At 41.0% G+C, this 21,012-nt stretch overlaps 1 long non-coding RNA gene across 2 annotated transcripts in view; it reads right to left on the reverse strand.

Annotated features, from left to right (window-relative positions):
- The window catches only part of LOC131480383 (uncharacterized), a 62,836-nt gene that overhangs the window by 40,512 nt on the left and 1,312 nt on the right, over positions 1-21,012 (reverse strand). For both annotated transcript variants that reach the window (XR_009245474.1, XR_009245475.1), the window contains exon 2: positions 5,978-6,039. This is a non-coding gene — a long non-coding RNA (uncharacterized LOC131480383). The remainder of the gene's footprint in view (positions 1-5,977; positions 6,040-21,012) is intronic.

Below are 21,012 nucleotides of genomic sequence, written 5' to 3' on the forward strand. Positions count from 1 at the left end.
TGGGAGCCAGGAGCTCTTCCGGGTCTCCCACATGGGTGCAGGGTCCCAAGGCTTTGGGCCGTCCCCAGCTGCTTTCCCAGGCCAAAAACAGGGAGCTGGATGGGAGCTGGGGCCACCGGGGTTGGAACCGGCAACCATATGGGATCCCGGGCATGCAAGGCGAGGACTTACACCACTATGCTATCGTGCCGGGCCCAGAATCCCTAATGATTCTGTTCTAAAATTCAATGGAAGCTTTTGATTAATGAATTAAAAAGTATCCTTAAAAATAAGTAAATCTATGTAGCTGTATGTCTAAATTATGTGCTCCTTCATTAACTAAATCTGAAAATCGAAATATCAGCATTATAAATACTTGAAATATATTTATTTGAAAGTGGTTCCACACTCAGAATATTCAGGAGCCATTTCTACTGTCTCTTATTGCAAAAAGTTATTATTATACTCTATATTATTTAATTGTTGCTTAAAAATTTAGCTCTGAAGAGAAAATTTAGAAAATTCATGTTGGGTATCTCAGAAAATTGAGTTCTTTAAAACAACAAAATTTTAAAAATATGATTCTTCAGATATAAAGACTTTAACCATTACTGCTCAAACTGCAAAAATATTTGTTCTCTCTAAGTCTCAGGAGCTACTTTGAAAAAAAATGATTTATTTTTCAGTATTAAACAATTTGTTCTCTGAAAATCCTTTCCTAACATATCCTATCTCATGTATAATTAGACCCCTCCATCAAGTTCCACAGGAAGGTTACAATGATGACTATAAATGGTGAGATCTAAATGTAATCTTACTGATCTAATTAGTCTCCGATATTTTCAACATACATATGTTTGTATATGGGTATATATCCCAGATTAATACAGAATTTTTATTTAGAGGACACAAAGAAATTAGAATCTTCTGTATTTGACAACCTAGAATGCAATATTAATTTCAAAAATTCAATTTCCCATGAAAACAATTACTTGCTGCCTTTGTTTGACTAGCTGGTTAACTTATAGCATGCATTACATTGGTTGAATGTATATACTACACCAATCAAGATATGACCTCAAATTTATCATGTTTACGAGTATGCCATATGAACTCTCAAGCATAATTACATAATATATATGAAGATCTGTGCTCTTACACCCGCAAAAGTACCTTATTCATTCTCTACAGTATAAAAAGATAGATTTTGGTTCTGAATTATATAAGGTCACCTTTCTACAAAGTATATAGTGCTTCCTTGTGTTTAAAAGTGCTGATAGACGTTAATTAGCCCTTGAAAATAGTAAGCATTTGTTGAAAATAGTAAGCCTTTACTTGAAAACGGCAAGCAATATGTTCATATTGTTGTGTTTGTTTCCACTACTATTCATGCCTTCTCATCTTCCAAAATTTGTAAATGGATTCATAGCATTCTTGAAGAACTCTTCTTTCACTCTCCTCCGTAGATTGGGAATAATAGTAGCGGCTGATATAATAAAAAATTCAATGGGAGTAATAGGGTTCTAAGTAGCAGGGCTCATCTGGAATTACCAAATTACTAGACATAACTACTATACAGATACAGCAATCAGGAGATAGACAGCAGTGATCAGAAAAATTGAAAATGGGGATCTGAGAATTCAATTTCGGTTCTCATCCGGCTGGCAAACAACCAGTTACTTGAGATATTACTGCTACCTTCAAGGATATGCATTAGCAAGAAGATAGGGTCAGGGTTCAGAATCCAGAATCAAACCCAGGTACTCTGATAGAGGTGCAAGCACATTAACTGCTGTGTCAAATGCCCACCTTTTTTTTTTTTTTTTTTTTGCCTGCCGAATCCTGGCAGAAGTTGAAGTATGCAATTTATTTCCAACCAGGGACATTGTTAGAGTAGTAGCTACATATTAAGATATTTACTGTAATGAATTGAATTATGATATTCTGGGGCTGACTAGGTAAGTCTAAAACACGCAAGGCATCCTTTGAAGGCATCCTTTGAAGGAAGTTTGGTGAGCATAACATTAAAAAAACATAATAGATCATACACATTTAAGTTACCACGTGGAAATGGGCTAATTTATTAAAACAAAACATCAAATTTACACCATAAATTAAAACTCATTAACTTTATGGATGTCTAAAAAAAAGAGATTCAGAATGATTTAAAATAAAAAGATACATTACAGTACGACGAACACTTGCAAACATTAATACAGTACTAGTGAGCTCTTTATACTGGACAAGGTAAAACCAGGTAAGGTAAAAAAAGAAATAGCTTTTGTTGTTTTATTTTCTGAGAAACATCTCTGAGAGTTCTTTAATTTGTCCTTTCTTTACCTTTAAATCATGCTAAGAAAAATACCTTTGGCATGTTTCATAATTAGGTAAGAAAATTTGACAAGAAAAATACCAAATACAAATTCCCATTAACCAGTTTTTTGAAATATTACTGTGATCCACTTTCATCATTAAAATAAATAACCAGCTGACCGAATATGAAAAAGGCGTCGTAATATTTTGGTGCTTGCTTGGAATTGTAAAAAAACAGCTATATTACCAAGTACAGAAACAGTTGACAATTATTCAATATTAACAGAAGTCAAATTTATCTTAACTCAATATCTTAAGGAGTAAAACCTAAAAGAGTATATAAGCACATTAGAAAGCTCTTTATTTAGGGCCCAGTGTAGTAGCCTAGCAGTTAAAGTCCTCACCTTAACTGCGCCAGGATCCCATGGGGTACTGGTTCTAATCCAGGCAGCCCTGCTTCCATCAATCTCCCTGCTTGTGGCCTGGGAAAGCAGTTGAGGATGGACCAAAGTCTTGGGACCCTGCACCTGCATGGGAGACCCGGAAGAGGCTCTGGGCTCCTGGCATCAGATTGGCTCAGCCCCAGCCATTGGGGCTGCTTGGAGAGTGAATTATCTACGGGTCTTCCTCTCTGTCTCTCCTCCTCTCTGTAAATCTGCCTTTCCAATAAAAATAAATAAATTAAAAAAAAAAAAAGGAAAGATCTTTATTTAAATGACTGTTCAGGGTTTTATGGTTTTTTTCATGAATTTTGTTCCTTTAAATTGATAACAACCACATCTCTATAGTGATTGTGCTTAATATGACAATCTTCTTTTTCTTTTAATGGACTTTGGAGTGGGCTTTGCGGTCAACAGTTTAAACTGCCACTTAGGACACCCAGATTCCATGTCAGGGATCCAGTCCTGTCTACTTCCAATCCAGCTTCCTGCTAATGTGTATCCTGGGGTTTGGGGGAAGATACTAAGTAGATCAAGCACTTGGGTCCATAACTCCCAGGCGTATAACCTGGATTGAATTTGGGACTCCTGACAGGAGTCTGGCACATTTTAACTGTTGAGAGCATATAGAAGATGACACAGAAAATAGATGACTTCTTGTTTTTGTTGTAATGCCTTTGAGATAATAGGGGACATTTTAAGATAAATCTGCATTTAATGCCAATTTCAATTTAATACATAGGACAGACCGAAATTACACACTTGAGTAGCTAGAATCATAGTCTGAAACTGCATGATTTGGTGGAGAATTGATAGAAAGTTTGAGTTTCAACCTTAAATCTCCAATTAACCTAATTTGTGATTATAGAAGATGATTTGATTTTTGTTAAATCTCTTTATTTTATAAAATGAATGTGTTCAAGTAATATTCAATAGTAATTTATGTTCTAACACTTTAGAGTATTTTTACTTTTTAGAATTTTTTATTGAAATTAAGACGTCATGACATATCAATTTATGCCACTTTCAAACCTTCATTCCTTAAATACACCTATTTCATATGAAATAGTTACATAAGCAAATGTGAGGAGTAATATTTTTGCTAAGTCTGAAAATATTCTTGACTGTTGCTTCATTTTCTAATTTGAAAACATTCTTAATCCGCTGAGTTAAAACCATAAATGACTAATAACTTGTCACCCTCCATTTAATCAAATAAGCATGTTTTTATGTAGATTAGAAATTCCTATACCTTAATCTGTGAATATTGAGCATCGGTATGCGAAGGCTGATAACTACAATTAAAATTCTCTGTTGTAGTCAAACAAAATACACAACAAGAATATAGCCACAAGTTTATAATATACACATACATTAAATACATGAATGAAGAAAAGAGGGCAATAATGAGTCATACGATATTTTTTTTACTATTTCACAACTCATGGTCCTAATAATGGGTAGGAAAAATAGTAATTCTGTAGCTGAAATCATGGAATATTATCTAAAGAGGAAAATGTTAGAATAATGAATGCACAGAGATGGAGGAAGGAGGCAAAGAACACAAAGTAAAAGAGGGACAAGGGAGGGAGGGAGAGATGGGGAAAGGAAGGGACGAAAGAATGCGGAAAAAGGGGAAAGGAATGGATGGAGGGAGAAAGGAAGGAAGGGAGGGAGGGGTAAGAGAAGGAAAAGGAAGGGAAGTGAAGGGATGGGAAGAAACCTAGAAGCACTCTTGAAGTAAATATTGGCAATGATCATTTAAATAGTAACTAGGGGGGAAATACCTGGCTTCTTGGTATACTGAAGAGTTATATACTAACTATATCAAGCCCTTCAATTTAATAGTAATTTGGGGGTAATTTTCTAGTTATTAAAGAATTCATTGAATCACAAAGACAAAAATATTCCCTGGGGATATTTATTTTGTTTTTATGAGAGAGACGAAACAACTACAACCATACTAAAATTTAAATTCAGTTAACATGAGGGCTGAATGCCTACGAAGATTCGCATGCTCAAGACTTCATCAAGTAAGATGGGTGGTTGTTAACTAAGAGATTAAAAATCTTGGATTATCAACACTACTATTTGGATCACAATTTGTCCATAAAGTGTTCATTATTTTTATGGGGGCTGGTCTCACAAGCATATGCTCATAGCACTTCATAATAATTTTCAAAGTTCTAGATAGATGGCATGGGTTCAGAATAAACCATATTATTTTTACCAAGAGTAATTGCAACTAACCAATCTTACCAATTTGTAGATGGTTCAATTACCAAATTTCCAACCAAAGGAGAATCCTGCAAGCAGGACTGCTTAAAAGACAGACATCTTGGGGACTACTGTATTAAATCTTTTGGCAATAATCCAGGTGACCAGTGAGAAATTAGTTTCAACTTCTGGTACAATTTTATTCTAAGTATTTAAGTCACACATACTGGGATTAGTGCATTTGGCATTGATCTTTCTGAGCATACAAGAAATAAAAATGTGTGCACTGACCTTGATAAGTACCTTGGTCATTTTTGGTAATCACCTATGATCCTTTTACACATCACATAAATTTACATAATTTGGAAAATAATTAAAAACTATCTGGGGACTTTCTTAAATATGGCAGAGTAAAAGTTTCTTTACCATCAGGGATGGAAGAGGGAAATCTCAATTATCTCTGAAACCAGATACATAGATACAGATACTAAGGGGGGCAAGAACACAAATTTGGGTTTTATTTCTTTGCAAAAATAGAGAATCCCCCACCATGGATTTCTTAATTCTGCATTTCAAAAGACACTTCTAATTTGCCCCTAGTCCAGTTTCTGCATTTCTTTGCCCCAGAGGAGTAAGACATACCAACTTTAAAATACCCTTAAAAAGCTAGTCAGTCCTACCCCACTTCTCCATTTTCATGTCTACCCCTAAGAACACCAACCCCAACCCTGTCCTGGCAGCCCCAATTCTGCCGCCATGGCAGGAGATGTTTCACTTCCTGTTTCCCCTCTCTACCACCACCACCCTGCTCCCATTCCAATCCTGTTGGAACAAAACGACTTCCTAATGTCTCATTGAGTCTGGTATTTCAGGTCACAGTAAACTAATTGTGAAAAGAGCACTTGGCTGCAGGAATCAGCTGTGCATAAGAAGCTAAGTACTTCAAGAAGTTTAGTGCATTTAAAACCTAAAACAACCTGTGAAAATGGCCTATCCAGTGCAGAAAGAGAATAACAGCAGGCACTTACCTTCACGTGTCCATTTGCGAGAGAATAAATTAGTACCGCTGGTTCAGGGAAGAATGATGAACCTGTGAGGAAATAAAAACCATTATTGAGCTAAAAATACCCCTTAATCCAGGAGTTTATATGAAAAGATTCATATTATAGAATTTTTGTAACACACACACAAAAAATAAGCATTCATAAATACAACACTATTTAAGCTAAATGTGATTATTGCTGCAGTAGAAATCACATGTGTGTGTGGCTAAAAGCTAGATGAAGACCCAGAGTGTTAGTTATTTAAAACAATGGTAGAGTTCTAGTTCTAGTTCATATGTTATTTCGCGCAGCTAATTCTCGCAACCTGGTTCTTTACCGTGAGCTGAAAACACCAGACGCAAGGAGGTATCTTAGGAGGTTTATTCCAATGGGGCAAGAATGGGGGTGGGGGTGGTGGAGAGGGGAGGAGGAAAAGGGGAAGAGGAGGGGGGGAAAGGAAGCCGGAAGGAGAAGAGAGAGAAGAGAGAGCTGCTGGAGAGGCGGGGAGGAAAAGGGAAAGGGAAGGGAGCCTGGAAGGAGAAGAGAGAGCTGCACCTGGGGCCTTTTTGTCTGCAAGGTGTGGGGGGTGGGGATTGGGAGGGATTGAGGGCAGGCCCCAGGGGATTGGTGCCTGCAGGTGAATGCCTAGGGATGATTGGTGAGTGGGCAGGGCTGGGGAAGGGGCTGGAATTCTCAGGTGGAATGCCAGGTTACATCTGATTAGTGGATGGCTGGACCAGCACGAATTTCGTGAGCTGTGAGGAAGAGGAAATGGCACCGGGTCCAGGGTGGGATATTCAAATAACTCCTTACACAGAGTGTTCATAGTACATTAACTTCTAGATACAGTGCTTAGTGAAATTTTAGCATTTAGAACTCTGAACATGAATACATGAGTGCTTTATTGTATTTTTTATTTGAAAATCAAAGAGACAGAAATCCTTCATTCTTGGTTCACTCAACAAATATGAGAACTAGTAGGAATTGTTGATGGAATTCAGTCAAGCATTAGATGACAATGGAAGAGACCCAGCTACTTGAATAATCACCTACTGCCTCCCAGAATATGCATAGGAGAAAGCTGGAATTGGAAGGAAAACCATGATTCCAATCCACACACTCAGAAATAAAATACAATGTCCTAAGTGGTGTCTTTGGCTACTAGGACATGCAAATGCCCACGAATATGTGAATAACCAGTGTTATTTGCTTGTGAGGGAGCCTAGGAGTAGAAATTGCACAAGCTTTCTCCATCCTGCAGCTCCTCACCAGCATATACAGTCTAAATAGATCAAGACTGACAGCCAGGACAATAAAAAATGGCAACATTAAGGCTAGCTCTCCTGAAACATTTCCAGGAAGTGTCCATAGCCTCAGGTTCTCGGAAAGACCTTGGATTATCAGAAAGTTCCAGAAATCTGAGAGAACTTATGCAAGAAACTGTCTCATTCCAGGATGAGATATTGCTTTTATTTTATAGCTCATGCAGTAAGCTGATTGTCTCAAATTGATTTCTGCACCTGAGATTTTAAAGACCGATTTCCCTGGTTCAGTTGTTCGCTGCTAGGCAGGATGTGGCTCTTATTTATTGGTTGTTTTAAAGTGCATGATACTTAAAATGATTGGGTGTCTGTGTTTCAAGCCTTTACAGTTGACTGGATAATTTGCATTGTGCACTGATGTAAGCTTGGTTGATTGAATGATTTATATCATGTGCCAGTGCTCTTTTAGTTGCTTGGATGATCATTGCTTAAAATCCTCTGAACACAGCTGATTGGAGCTGTTCCCCTCTTTCATTTTCTGTGGTACAAAATAGTCTACCAGTTAGCACCAGCTGGTGAATAAAGACTCCTGAGATTTTTTTTTTAAAGATTTATTTTATTACAAAGTCAGATATACAGAGAGGAGGAGAGACAGAGAGGAAGATCTTCCATCCAATGATTCACTCCCCAAGTGAGCCGCAACAGGCCGGTGCACGCCGGTCCGAAGCCAGGAACCTGGAACCTCTTCCAGGTCTCCCACAAGGGTGCAGGGTCCCAAGGCATTGGGCCGTCCTCTCCTGCTTTCCCAGGCCACAAGCAGGGAGCTGGATGGGAAGTGGAGCTGCCTGGATTAGAACTGGCACCCATATGGGATCCCGGGGCTTTCAAGGCGAGGACTTTAGCCGCTAGGCCACGATGCCGGGCCCCAACTCCTGAGATTTTTAAGAGTCTGCCTCCGACTCATTTTTTGGGATAGATGTGATCAGCTCCCAGCAGGATTTGAACTTCATTGTATCAAATGTTTGCCAAGATATAATATTTAGGTTTTGACAGAAACAAGGTAGAAAAGGCTTCATTAAGGTCAGGTCAGGGTACAATACCAGCCAGTCCACATGAGGGCCAGGACTGGGGGTTCACGGGGCTGGGCTAGACTGTAACCCCCATCAACATAAGCTGGAACTGGGGGTGGGCCTGGTCTGGCAAGGCTACAGCACCCACTGGCAAATTCCAAGGTGAGGGGGCTGTGCCCAGACTGGGCCGCAGCACCCAACCAGCACATGTGAAACACGGGGAGTTGTGGGGAAGGCCCCAGTGAGGGGGGCTGCAAAGCCAACCTGCTGAACCACTACTCCCCCTGAGCATGAGAGCTGGGATGGGGGCAGACCAGGCTGGGCAGGGCCACATCCGATGACCTACATGTGAGCTGGAACAGGGAAAAGCCAGGTTGGGCTGACTGTACCTTCTGCTACATGCAAAAGCCAGTGTCGGTATGGCCTGCTTGAAGTTTGCTAAGGCATCAGCTGGCAGATGCTGGCACAGGGGCCAAATTCTATCAGACATAGACATGGATTAGACAGATGGTGGCACCTGCTGGCACCAGTGTGGACTGGATAGGGGGCTGAGACGAACTGGGCTTCAATACCCATCAACATGTATGAGAGCTGAATAGGATGTGGACAGATGGGACCAGTCCGGCGTGCATACTGGCAAGCACAGGAACCAGGGCGGGGCGGGCCTGGTGGGAGTTTTTGTGGGTCGCTCCGACTAGACCACAGCTCCCACTGGTTTACGTGAAGGCCGGATATAGGGTGGGCAGGATCAGGCTGGGCTCCAACACCCACTGGGTTTTCTAAAACACAGGGCTGAAAACAGAACTGATCCAGCAATTACAATTACCAGTGTGAATATAGGCTGATTTGGGTGACAGACTGTACCGGACCCTGGACTGGCAAACACACACAAGAATCAGGTCTGGGATGGCCTTAGATGAGGTTTCTTGGGCAATTCCCTACCAACTGAATTGCTGGACTCAGAATCCTAACCATGGAGAGAATTGCAACTTCCAGGGCTGACTGTGGGAGAGGAGGTGTCAGAACAGGGCCACTTCAGTGGCTCAGATGGAGCAGAGGACAGCATATCCAAATGTACGTGGAGGATATGGCAGTACATTGGAGCCTCCAGAGGACACCTGGTACCATGGCAAAGGATGGAGGACAAAACAAATTGGTCAACTACCCCAGCCAAGCATTGGTAGTGAAGATCTGGGCAGACGGAGACGCTAAGTTGGACTATAGCAGCCAGTGGATTCGGGAGAGATTTCATCGTGATTGGAGTGGCAGGATCACCAGCAATTCAGGACTGTTGAACTATCAAAACCTCTTGAGAAATTCATGGTGTTGTATATTTCTACTTTTCTTCCTGTTGTTGATTTTGTGTTGTGGCTTTTCATTTAAGAGGGATGTGTGGTGACTGTAATGGAGACTATCATGTCCAGATGTGAGGAGGCAGTGCAGTGTGTATCTCTACTTCCAGATCAAAGATGGACTACTAATGAAACCATTAGCTGTGTCTTGACAATAGGAAGCTGGACTTTATGCCATTGTTCATGCTCGCAATGATGAACATGTGACCGTTTATGAAGAGTTATGCTATAGTAATAATATAGGGGAATTCGGTGGGGGAGAGGGTGTTTGGGGAGGGGGCAGGGGGAAATCCTAGGGCCTACGGAACTGTATCATAGAATGATGATAATAATTTACAAAGTTAAATTAAAATTTAAAAATTTCAAAATAATAAAACTATATGTTCTGAAAAAATAAAAAAAAAGACTGCTCCTCCTGAACAAATCAATCAACTACCCCTGCCAAGAGTCGGCAGTGAATACCTTGACATACAGAGCCTCTTAGGTGGACTATGTCAGCCAATGCAATCTGGAGAGATTTCATCGCAATTGGAGTGTCGAGACTGACAGCAATACAGAACGGTTGAACTATCAAAACCACTTAAGCAGGACCCTCTGAGCATGCCCCACATCAGGGACCCTGGGATGGTTGGGAGGCTGGGTGTGGCTACTCCCGGTATCTTTCCCCTCCCTCCAAATACAGGAAGGAATAAAGAGAATGTGGAAACAATGATATCACCCACTTTCCTTTAGCCCTTGACCCTTTGCACCCTAATCAGATATGTAAAAATTATCAAAAATAAAATTTATACAGCTAAGAAAAAAGATCGCTCCTCCTGCCAATGGCTAAAAGCATAATCATTATATTTGCTCTTTGGAGATAATATATTAAAGACATAAACATATCCCTACAGTACTCTCAGAGGTTTGGTCTCTTTTCTACCATACCCTCCCCTTTCTTGGACACTACTTTTTATTTTTCTAAGATTTGTTTATTTTTATTAGAAAGGCAGATTTATAGAGAGAAATATCTCCCATCTTCTCATTCACTGCCAAAGCAGCCACAACGGCCAGCTGGAGCTGAGCCAATCCAACCACAGGAGACAGGAGCTTCTTCTGGGTTTCCTGCACAAGTGTATGGTCCCACGGCTTTGTGCCAACCTCTACTGCTTTCCCAGGCCACAAGCAAGGAGCTGGATGGAAATGGAGCAATCTAGACACAAACCAGTGCCCATATGGGAACTCGGTGGTTGCAAGGCAAGGATTTAAACACTAGGCTGTTGTGCTAGGCCCTCATTTCTTAAATAAAGCTTCATTTCTTTTACCCTCATCACTGTGTCTAATTTTCTACATTGTTACTGACACCAGGACACGAGCTCAGACTCATCTCACCAGGTTTCCTACAAGACTTCCAGTTGAAATGCATAGGGTGTACCTACACAGGCATTTAACCTTCCCAATAAAATATTCACGCCAAATGTCACTAGAGAATCTCAAATCAACTACTAGAAAAATGAAGCTTGACAAGTGATACCACAGAAATAAATATAACTGGGAATTTAAAATAGCATACAGGGTAAGGCTAACAGGACTTGAAAATTTTGTTTAGTAGCAAGTATTATTAATTTCAAGACTATATGTAGTAAGTGCAACATCCAGGGCAGGTCCATTAGGAAGGCTGTGGCCACTTCTCTGATGAATTGCAACTCCCACTGGTGAGTATGAGAACCAGGACTGGAGGTGGGACTTGCTGGACAGGCAGTGGCACCCACAGGTATGAGTGTGGGCTGGAGGGTGGGTTGGTTGAGTTGAGCTGGGTTTCAATGCCCAATGATGTTTATGAGAACTGAATGGGATTGGGACAGACTGGACCAGTCCACTGCATATGTTGGCAGGCATAGGAACCAGTGCTAGGGGTAGGTTCAGTGGGGGTTATTGGGGGTGGCTCTGGCTGGGCTTAGCTCCCTCTGTGTTACATGAGGGCAAAGTGTGTGGTGGGCAGGGCTGGGCTGGGGTGCAGAAGAAGGAAGGCAAAGCAAATTGATCAACTACTCCAGTGAAACTTGACAGCACAATTCTGGGCAAATGGAGACTCTGAAGTGGACTATGTCAGCCAATTGACCTTGGGAGGATTTCCTCATCCTTGGAGCAGCAACATCAACAGCATCTCAGAACTATCAAAACCACTTGAGCAGGACCCTCGGAATATGCTCCACGAGGACTCTGGGATGACACTGGGCACTGGGGAGACTGGGCGTGGTGTCTCTGATTGTAACCTCCCCTCCCCCAGATACCAGAAGACTGTTGTGTATACAATAATCTTGTCCCACTTTCCCCTGATCTTTGACCCTTCCCACCTTGATCAACTATGTAAACAACATCATAAGTACAATTTTTAAAAAATCTCCCCCCTCAAAAAAAAAATACATGTGGTAGAGACACATAGGTAAAACAGCTAGCTACTGAATTTCTGCAAATCTGTCAAAGTGCATTAAAATACTATTGCCCAATTAAATAGATAAGGTATTATAGAGGTGCTCAGACATTTATTTTCACTTATATAGAATCTGTCACTTTAAGAAGCATTTAGTTTTCAATGTTAAGAGTTACGCAGATTAATCATTATAACATTTTCTAAGCAGCCACTGACAATAAATTCATATTTTCCAGTTTGCTAACTCTGATTTCAAACAATTAAGCACATCTTCTTAGAAGCAACCAATCTTAAAAAGCCTCTTCGCTCACAAAAATCTTTAGTGTTGTTTTGCATCGGGATTTTTAATTAACATGCTAAGTGGATTAGTTTAGACTACTTGTTTTCTTTCCCAAGAGTATCTTCAGTAAGGGGAGATAATGTTTTGCAGGACTATAGTTTAACTTTTTCCTTCCCAGATGAATAGATGAATTCTACAGACATGTTGCTCAAATGTATTTATATTAGAATTGAAGGAAGGTAAGAGTCTTGTGGTGCAGCTCAGTGCTAGTTTTGTTTCTCATTTTGTAATTTCACTGGGAAGCAACAAGTGATGATCCAAGTGCTCGGGCCCCTGTCGTCCAGGTGGGAGACCAGACTGGAGTTCAGGGCTCCTGGCTTAGGCTTCGTCCTGTCCTGGTTGTTGCAGGTATCTGGAAAATGGACCAGGAAATTGAAGATTCTCTCTCTTTCTCTTTCTCTCTCTCCCTCCCTCCCTCTTTCTTTTTTCCACTCCCTCTTGCTCTTTCAAGTACATGAAAATAAATAAACAGTAAAATCCACCTGTATCCACAATGTAGCCTCTAACTGAAATCCAGTTAGCATATCACCTTCATTAGGACAGGTTTGTGTGTCTCTTTCTTATCCAGTTTATCTCTCAAGTATTTAGATTTAATTTTATAATCATTGCTACCTGTCAGGTTGGGCATAGCAGAAGTGACTCCACTACCTCTTAGAAGTCAAGCTGACACTCCTATCCAGGAATGTTTGTGATGCAAAATTACCTGGTATGGACCGGTCTTTGCATAAAGATCAACCCCCACCTTGATGAGTAGCCCAGGCATCACTTTACAAGCAGGCACACCTCTGCACCCTAACATCTCTACCCTGCCCTGTTCAGACCCAAGATATATAAGATATACACCCTGGACAGACATTTACTTCACAGGGTCACTCTGATGTGTGGAAGCGGTCCCAGGTTGTCTCCCACCGAGGAGCAGTCCATCAGACTTTCTCACCTAATAAAATCCTTTGCCTGAATTAAAAGCCTCTCTCACTCTCAATCACCTCCAAACCGAACACTACCTCTCCGGGTTTAAAGCCTGTCAGCAGCCCTGAGGTCACCAAGGCTGAGGCAATGGTGTTCTTCAGTCCCTAAGAACCAAGGGAGACAAGGTGGTGAGGAATGTCTGCTCTATAAGCACAGGTTACAGGTTTTAAAAGATAAGAAAGGGGAGGCCAGGAAGCCATCTTCCAGCAAGACCCTCTCCCCCCACTGTCATTGTCTATATGACGCGTTTATTTCCCTTGACCTTCCGTTCACGTCCCACATGTATTCATTCCCTTTGACCTTCAAGCCATGTTGGAGGTCACACTTCATGTGTAGACCTGAAAACTGTGCCTTAGGCCTTGGGCAGGTAAGCTCTAAGCACAGCAGAGGCCTGGGACGACTGCCCACAACTACATACTTCTAAGAATTAGCCTTAAAACTTTTCAGACATTCTGCTCTTTAAAATACCATGTCAGTTCCCAAAGTTCCTCAGCTTCAGTCCCTTCTATCAAATGTAATTTTGTTACATTATAATTTGATAGGTAACTTTGCTAGCATTTTATATGCATTCTATACACAGTCTACCCTTACAGCTGTTAAAAGAATTACTGCCATGGAAAGGTAGTATTGTTGTGGGGTGTGAGACAGATCAAGTCAAACAAATCTAGGATGCATGAAGAAGTCTTTCTTAACCTAGTTTGGTAAAAACAGGGCCCATTAAAAATTAGCAAATGACAACTCCAGTGGCAATCCAGTTTGAATTGAAACCCTGAGAGGAACAAATGGTCATTACCGTGAAACCCTTCCATTAAACTGAAGACCTATATTTCAGCTTCCCCAGCAATATAAATTATCCTGAAAGACACGAGGCAAACAACCTGGACACACTTAGAAACCTGAAAACATTCACCTTTTCCTGGATTCCCTGCCCACACTCCATCACTGTTACGTTGTCTCACCTCTCCTGGAACCCTTGCAAGTACACAAATTAGAAATACAAAGCATGTTAGCATTAACATCTTCACTGTCCCACCCAAGAAGTGAATAGAGGGTGAGGAACACAAACAGGAACCACAATCAGGGGCTACTTGTTCTGAGTCTGTCCACTGGAAACCAGAGAGCAAGAAGTTAATTGGGGAGGCCAAGAGTCACAGTGCCATGCGACAGAAGCATGCGACCAAGAGAGAAAGCCCCTAACTATCATGGACCTTTATGGGGTCTTGTGAGGGATGTGGTTATGCAAGAGTGCAGTACTGCTCCCTCCCAGGTTCCAGGTGATAGTAATATTAGGTGGACATTACAGGCAGACAGAAGAAATCAACTAGGGGTGTGTGTGTGTGTAGGAAGGATGGTAGCTTCCAAACTTGTGACTCTAAACTAACTGTTTAGGACACAACAATATTAAGATTATTTCTGACATACATTTTTCTGATAATTTCAATGATTTTAGACTGTCAGATTAAGTTATCAAATGTCCACAATATAAATTTAAAAAGACAACAGAGAATAATTTCTAATAAAAGCTTACCATTTATCTCTGAGTTTTAAACATGGTTAGCAAAAAGATGAGATTATTATTAGGTCAATCTACTAAATAATAATAAAATGGACCATTATAAGGAAAGTTAGCTTGCTTATTTTAATATCTCTTAATGATAGAAAATATCTCACAGATGAAAGTCAAAATAATAAAATGATTTAACACTCAAGAAATTACAAAAGCAAGTGTAGTTAAAAAATGAATTGGAGGACTTCAGAATTAGAGTGAATTCATTATGCATTAATCAAATACAATATTTTTCTTTTGTAAAATTATAATAATAATAATAATTATTATTTAATTGGAAAGGCAGATACACAGAAAGCAAGAGATATAGAAAGATCTCCCATCCACTGATTCAGTCCCCAAGTGGCTGCAACAGCCAGAGAGCCCATTCAAAGACAGGATCCAGGGTCTTCTTCCAAGCCTCCCATGTGATGCAGGGGCCCACGTCCTTGGGCCGTCCTCCAAAGCTTTCCCAGGCCCCAAGCAGGGAATTGGATGGCAAGTGGAGCAGCAGGTAGGACATGATCTGCTGCTCATATGAAATCCTGGCATGTGCAAGGCAATTTAACCACTAGGCTATCGCATCAGGCCCAATATTTTACTTTTAAAGAATAAAATTCCAATGACTCAAAACTAAAACTGTTTTCATTTTTCTCCTTAAAATTAACTCATTTTAATGAAATGCAGTAATAGTGATATCTGTGATGAATACTTCTATGTGTCAACCTCACTAGACCACTGTGCCCAGCTTTTGGGTCAAACATTGCTCTGGATTTTTTAAAGGGTGTTTGAGGCGTGAGATTAACATTTTAGCCAGTGGATTTAGAGTAAAATAAATTTCCCTCCGTATTATGGGTAGATCCCACTCAGTCTGTCACAAGCCTTACTAAAACAATGATTAAGTTCTCCAAAGCAAGAAAGAATTTTGGTGGCAGACTGTTATTGTAATTGAAGCCCAATTCTTCCCAAATGTATTTTATCTGACTTTGAATTCATCACATCTCCACAATTATACTTTGCAAACTGTAACAGAGAGGGGGAGTGGACAGGGATACCGGGGAGGAGAATGAAGGAGAGAAAACCTTGACTTTCTATATCTGCAGCATTATGACAAGCTCGAAATCCTGAAGAGTTAGAACTTTGTTTTTCATCTAAGTATAAGAAAGTGGTACCAAGGGGCCTAGCGGCATGGTGGCCTAGCGGCTAAAAGTCCTCGCCTTGAAAGCCCTGGGATCCCATATGGGCGCCAGTTCTAATCCCGGCAGCTCCACTTCCCATCCAGCTCCCTGCTTGTGGCCTGGGAAAACAGGAGAGGACGGCCCAAAGCTTTGGGACCCTGCACCCATGTGGGAGACCTGGAAGAGGTTCCTGGTTCCCAGCTTCGGATCGGCACAGCACCGGCCCGTTGCGGCTCACTTGGGGAGTGAAACATCGGATGGAAGATCTTCCTCTCTGTCTCTCCTCCTCTCTGTATATCCGGCTTTCCAATAATAAAAAAAGAAAAAAAAAGTGGTGCCAAAAAAAAGTGATAAAAAAATTGAATCTTCTGATGATACTTAACATTTATAAAATGATAAATCAAAACACAGGAGAGTTAAAGTCTGGCTAACCTGGGTAGAAAATAATTTACAGAGAACTTGTGAGAAAGTTCAGAGAATATGGAAGGTTCCACGTGCAAATTTCAGAATACGGCACAGGAACAGGACCTAGGAGAGAAAATGAAGCCACAGATGAAGGTGGATACAAACTGTTGCTGTTTGTGTTTTGACCTTTTTTAAAGGTTTATTTATTTTTATTTCAAAGTCAGATATACACAGAGGAGGAGAGACAGAGAGCTTCAGCTCATGATCTTTTACTGTACAAGAATCCCTGTGTTGCTTTCTTTTCTGTGTATCAAGTCATATGCCCTGGAATTGTTGTGCTGGATTTTTATATCCTCAGAAAATCATCCAGTCTGAAGTCGGTGCTAAGGCATAAAGGTGGTTTATTCAGGTTAGCCTAGGTCTCCCAGCCACCTCCCCCAGCCCAGCAGGTCTGGGCCAGGGAGGGGCAGCTGCAGCCAAGGCTGCAGCAAGATCAGCAGGGCAGAAAAAGAGCAGGAAGGCAAAAGGGGCCGAGGTTGAACAGCACAAGGTTCTTATGCATTTCAGGCAATTCCATACAATTATACAGTCTTGATTGGTCAGTTTTAACTGTTAACTTTCAAAAAGAGTAAGTTGACAGGCTTCTATTGGTGGGCTTGAAGCAAGCAACTCCAAAAGGTTCAAACTGATGGGCTGTAGGGTGAAGCTTATCAAACACCAGGGACCTCCTTCCTGTGGAGTGGTCTGCCTATGTGACCTGCCAGGTGTCCTGCTGGGTGTCACATAGACAGACTATCAGGCCCAGAGTTCACATAGCCCCGAGCCAAGCCATAAGGCAGACATCACAAAGGCAGAGAACACTTAGGATCTTCGGAATATGTGTGTCTTCTTTCGCTCAGTTAAAAATTGGTTTGCATGCCTACTGAGATTCATATATGCAGATTTTCCCTAAATTTAAGAAAGATGATTATTAGCCCCAGAATGAAAAAAGTCTACTCTAATGGCTACAAAACAAATTGAGTTCCCTGAGAACTTCCTCTCAAGAAAGAATAGCAAGGAGTGGATGTTCCCTCTTGAAATCCTCCTTTAATCCATTGGAAAAAATCACACAAAATGTTGAAAACAGAGATCAATACATCAGGTGTCAAGGGGAAAAGGCACAATAATATCTTGGAATCAATGAACAAGAGGGGATGAAACATGCTTTTGTTTCAGCTTGGCAACTTGAGACTCCTTCGACCACAGCCTAACAAAGACTCCTGATGCAGCCCATCCAGTGCTACGAGTTCAGTAGACAGGGTCTGGGGCCCAAGTGGATAGATGTGGCTAGTGTGGATGTGACAGAGAAGCAGGGAGAGACAGGAGGGAAATAAGAATTCCCAGATGCACATGGTTGAGAATTCCCTATTTGTCACACATTATATGAGGAAACTCCTGGATGCCACAAAAAGAATTACTCAGAGAGTGCTAGACCTTCAGCAAGACGTGAAAGCAGTCTGTTCCCACTAGCCAAACTGGAAAAGCTCTGATGAGGCACTGCACAGACATCAGGTCTTCCCATGGAATGCAGCAATAATTAGCCCCACACTGAAGACTGTTTAGGTCCTCTGTAGTAAGTCTTCAAGGCAAATCTCACCAGAAGACAAATCCCTCCTAACTGTTCAAGGAGCTGAGGCCAGATCCAGCTCGCAGGCTTCCAACCTGCTGAGGAAAGCTGCAAACATCCCAGGGACAAGCTTTCCTCTCTGCCTCTCCTGAACCTCAGAACAACAGAAACATCAAGGAAGGCTGAGCATTTTTTTTAACTTTTTAAAAATGTGTTATTTCTCTCCGCATTATTTAGGAAAGCTGACTTTTTTTTTTTTAATTCACAGTTCCTGGAATTAATAAAGGCAATATCTAAGAAGCCTTCCCTGAGACATAACTGTAGATTATGTTACAGTTGATTTGAACTCCAGGAACTTTTTCTATCAAACATAAAGTATGAGGCCAATATACAAGATGATAACACAATTTACTTCAGCAAAGTTTTACTGAAGTCCAGCACTCAGCTAACGGAAACTTCTAAAAAGTTTATTGAAAAGAAAAGAAGGAAGAGTCCACAGAAAGCAGCTGTAGATGTTTTACTCAGTAAGGAAAAAAGTAGTTGAAACGAAAAGATCTTGGAGGGTTTACCCCCTTAGGACCCTTTAAACAAATGCTATCTTGCTGGAAGCTCAACCTGCCTTCTTACTTACCATGCTCCCATTTGGCTGGTCAGTCTCTGTTCCCAGGTGTCCCCACACCCACTTTGTTTAGCTTGTATTTTGAAGGTCCTGGGCTTGCATCCCTTTATCTCACTAATTTTAGACTCCAGATTTATGTATTTTAAGTTCCCCACTTACTATTTGCAAAACACATCTCCTAAGTGCTGGCCTTTGTATTGCTTATTGATCAGAGACCATTCTGCTCACTGTGTAGCTCTCTCGCTTAGTCCTGACCTGTTTATTGATTTTAACTTGACCATGGTTGTTTTCTCTTACCCATACGAATAAAATGTTAAATTTCAAGCCTGAGGGCTGGCTCGACAGCCTAGTGGCTAAAGTCCTCACCTTGCACTCGCCAGGATCCATATAGGTACTGGTTCTTGCCCGGCAACCCTGCTTTCCATCTAGCTCCCTGCTTGTGGTTGGGAAAACAGTCGAGGATGCTCGAAGCCTTGGGACCCTGCACCCGCCTGGGGACCCAGAGGAGGTCCCTGGCTCCTGGCTTCGGATCAGCGCAGCAGTTCCAGCTGTTGCGGCCGCTTGGGGAGTGAGTGAATCAGTGAATAGAAGATCTTGCTCTCTGTCTCTCTTCCTCTCTGTATATCTGACTTTCTAATAAAAATAAATAAATCTTAAAAAAATTTAAGCCTGATTCCATCATTGAATAGCATTTTTTTGTAGTCTTACATAAATAAGTATATCCTAATAATATGAGAGGGACCAACACAGTGACGTAGCAGGTTAATCTGTGCTGGTGAAGTCAGCATCCAATTTGTGTGCTGGTTTGAACTCTGCCTGCTCCACTCCAATCTGGCTCACTGCTGATAGCAAAAGAAGGCAATGGAAACTCCTTGGGCACTTGGATCGTGTGAAGGATCCATAGCAAGCTCCAGGTTCTATGCTTCGGACCAGCCCAGCTTTGGCCCTGCAACTGGGGAGTGAATCAATGGATAAGAATACATCTCTCTCTGCCTTTCCTTCCCTCTGTAATTCTGACTTTAAAAAAATAAAAGATTCTTTTAAAGAGGGGGAGAGGGTAGGAAAAACATGAATCACAGGGCCCAAAAATGATCTTTGACAGATTTTTGCAGTAAGATTCCCTAATGATGGAAACCTTACGACAGCCATACTCTTCAGTAGTTCCTTCCATGCTGAATCTTAGATTATCTATGCAAATTGCTTACTCTCTCTAGGGGCTAAAAACCCTGAGACAACTGTATAAAAAAGTATAGTCTAATGTCCTGTAGAATAATAGACTGTATGCAAACAGTCTATATAAGTCATTCCAGTCTTCTTGGCTTAGACCCCAGGCTTGTGGGTGAAGCCATCACTGATGGCCCAACCTTAAATATGGCCACCCCAATTAAAATTAGCATCTGCCTATAAAGAGACTTGTGAGACTAAATCGTAATTTAAAGTAATTACCTTCTGAGTATGTTTTGTTAGTACCAAAGGAGAATATCGCAGTCTTTGAAAGACCCAGAAATTAATAAAATCTCAGCCATACACTTTCCCATAACCTATGCAACAAAATCCTCTCTATATGAGCATAATAAATCCCATTCTTCCCAATCTTTTCATTTCCATTTGCTTTCCTTATATAGAGAGCTCACCTATGTCATATTTTTTTAAGGAGAGAGAGAAATTCATGCACTTTTTCTGACTTACCTGCACCTCCAGAATCTAGGCTTTTCGTGAACCCTGCTTCCCTTCCCATGGAAGCTATGATCTCCAACTCCTTTCTTTTAAAGTATATGAGATAAAGAGCCCCAAATTTGGACAATTCTGCCTATTTGGTATCACCCAAATCCATTCTCTATTTGACAAAACTCATGAAGTCTCCCTGGCCTTCAGTCTCATCCTTATAAATCCAGCTTCCACACTAGTTGCAAACTGTTTCTCTAAAATGTGAAGATTTCTGGTAGGAATGAGTCCTAGAGCTCCATGGCATGGAGGGATATACTTCACAACAAAACAGACTGCACGACCCTTCAAAATTTGTACGGAAAATAGAAAATTTTCTTTTGGTGCAAAAACATTCAAAATCCATGAATATATCTTCCAAAGTTTGTGAAAAAAATGCACTTTATGAGAAAAAGTACACAGATTTCAAGTATTTCCATTACATAACTCTACTTCCATGAACATTTCACAATATCTGCATATATTTTAGGAAGAACTGAAAGATAGGAGTTGCAATGCTCCAAACAATAATTGATAAATAATAAGAAATGAAAAG

Source organism: Ochotona princeps, chromosome 5, assembly GCF_030435755.1.
Source record: "Ochotona princeps isolate mOchPri1 chromosome 5, mOchPri1.hap1, whole genome shotgun sequence".
NCBI lineage: Eukaryota > Metazoa > Chordata > Mammalia > Lagomorpha > Ochotonidae > Ochotona > Ochotona princeps.